The sequence below is a fragment of the Triticum dicoccoides genome, chromosome 1B, assembly GCF_002162155.2.
Source record: "Triticum dicoccoides isolate Atlit2015 ecotype Zavitan chromosome 1B, WEW_v2.0, whole genome shotgun sequence".
Classification (NCBI taxonomy): Eukaryota; Viridiplantae; Streptophyta; class Magnoliopsida; order Poales; family Poaceae; genus Triticum; species Triticum dicoccoides.
Window position 1 is genome coordinate 690,678,332 of NC_041381.1, and position 3,046 is coordinate 690,681,377.

Below are 3,046 nucleotides of genomic sequence, written 5' to 3' on the forward strand. Positions count from 1 at the left end.
TAAAGATGACCCTTGGGTTAATTACTCCCAAGGGAAATGTAGGTGGTGGTGAGGCAAATGGTAAAACCAATGTTGGGCCTTGCTGGAGGAGTTTTATTCAAAGCGAACTGTCAAGGGGGTCCCATAAATCACCCGACCGCGTAAGGAACGCAAAACCCGTGAACATAACACCGGTATGACGGAAACTAGGGCGGCAAGAGTGGAACAAAACACCAGGCATAAGGCCGAGCCTTCCACCCTTTACCAAATATATAGATGCATTAATAATATAAGAGATATTGTGATATCCCAACATAATCCTGTTCAACATGGAGCAATCTTCAACTTCACCTGCAACTAGCAACGCTATAAGAGGGCTGAGCAAAGCGGTAACATAGCCAAGCAATGGTTTGCTAGGAAGGGCGTCAAAGGTTAGAGGTTCATGGCAATTTGAGAGGCTTCAGGAGCAAAAGATAGGTAACGCAACATAGCGATAGAACGAAACAACTAGCATAGCAATGATAGTAGTGAGATCCAGGGTAGCGGTCATCTTGCCTGAAATCCCGCTAGGAAGAAGAACGAGTCCATGAAGAAGATGAAGCCACGAAGACGAACCAAGCGTAGACGAATGAATCCTCACGATCGCAACGATACAGGAACTATCGAAAAGAAACACACAACATGGTAAACACACCACACATATACAAGACATGATGCACAACCAAGCATGATGCATGACAAGGCTACATGAAACTAGTCATGGCAAGAGATGATGCAAACAAGAGCAACACATCAAGACAAGTTTAAATAAGGCCGGGAACAACATAAAACAATTCCGGTAAGTCCTCATATGCAAATTTCGAAGTTGGTCCAGAACTGAATAAACCTGATGTTCAAGTTGTTAAACAGCAAGTTAAGATACACCAAGATGATCTACACGAAAATCTAGTCAAGTTACATATAAAGTTCATTTAATTCGGAGCTACGGCCTAGAAGATATGAGCAAAATAAGTTAAACATTGCATTGATGCAAAATGCATTCAAACATCAAGCAAACACCTCAAAACAAGGATGCAACATGATACTATGAAACTACATGCAATTCTAAGCAAGTTTCATATCGAGCACACTCAAAATGGAGCAACGGTTCAACACACACACACACATATACAAGGTATAGCAACAATCTGTCCAAAACAGCAACTAGGCATATTGCAAGCATCAAAATAATATGCTACAGCATCTCAACGTAAAAAAAAGACATGGGCATGATGTACAGGTAAAGCATAACAAAACATGAACACCGAGCTGTCTCCAGAAATCACTACGACATGCTCAAACACACATGGCAAGATTGCATAAGGTAACAGTTTCAGACTTTACAGAAATAACATCAGGTTGCAATATTTAGAGCTATCAAACAACATGTTACAGGAACTTATCATGGCAAACAAAGGTATAGAATGAATCTACTAATTGCATAGAACAAAAGTCCTTTACAGACCATGAGCCAAAAAGGATCAGAAGATATGATGGCACCCATGTAAACATAGCAAGTTATAATACAGATTCATACATGGCAGGAACAACAATAAGTAGGCATGTTGGTGAGCTTGTACCACTCACCACAGAGCAATAAATGGCATGGCAAGGCAACCGATAGTAAAAAGGCATGTTTATGAAGCTAAGCATGGCAAGAGCAAGTTCATAGGATACATGTATCACTAACAACAAGCATGGCAACAACTGAATTTAATGTTAACAGGCTGACAGCAACATTATTTAGCAACTTTGGAGCAAGATTACAACAATCTACAGCAAGCTATAAATGCAACCAGGGACATGGGTGGATAGAGCATAACATGTAGAACAAAACACCCTTAGTGAACATCTCCAAATTGTGCATAGAATGACTGGTAGCAGCAGGTTTACATAGCATCACAAAATAACAGATTCAGCCTAGCAAAACAGTAACAGCAAGTACCCTACTTAACAAGCTCGATTCACTCACCACATGTCATTGCATGACAAGATAAGCATAGCATCAGCAAGAAGACACGTTTATGAAACAAATCAAGGCAAGAACAAGTTCATAGCATGCAAGGATCAACTACAACAACCTTGGCAAAATTGAATAACATGTAAACAATCTGCCAGGAAACATTTTGTAGCAAAAGTAGAGCAAGAAAATGACATTCTAGACTAATCCATAATTGCAAACAGGGGCATGAATGGATAGAGCATAACCATATGTTCAAAACATCCTTACTGAAGTATCTCAAAATAAGCATGGATCTCTCTGTAGCATCAAGTTTACATGGCATAAAAATAACAGCAGAACAGGGACTGAAATCAGCAACATCACGAAGCCTAGTTTGCATGCTTGTGCTAGTCACCACATTGATCACAAAAATACATGACATACACCCCTGTAAAGATGGCATGATGTAGCACAAAACACATGTAGACATCAACCTCATAGGAAGCACACGTCAAACATGGCAAAAATGACAAATGAGCAAGTTCTGTTAACAGACAGCAGACAACATTATGAAGCACTCTTGCAACGATGATTCAGGCACCAAGATAAGCTCAAATAAACATGCTGCAATGGAATGAAATGGAGTACACGTTGAGACGAACAATTTGACATATTACACGCACAAAACGGAGCAGTATGCATGGAGTTATGATGCGATGAACATAGCAACATTATGCAAAATATTTCGGGGACTTAGGAATTTCGGGGTCAACCTCTAGCTTGCATGGATATCGAGGCGGTGGTGGATCTGGCCGGAGTTCGCCGGAGGATGACCGGAGTTGGCCGGGGAAGGGAGCTCCGGGCCGGATCGGACCGGATCCGGCCGGATCCCGGCAGGGGCGGCACGGTGGAGGCGGAGGCGAGCTCGCCGGAGCTCGGGGCGAGGCCGGGCGCCGGTCGGCGGCAGGGCGGCGCCGGCGGCTCAGGTCGGTAGCAGGGCGGCGGGGCGAGGCCGGCAGCGAGAGAGAGGCGCGGCGGGGCAGCGCGAGCAGGCACCGGCGCGGGGCGGCGTCGGCCGGCGCGACC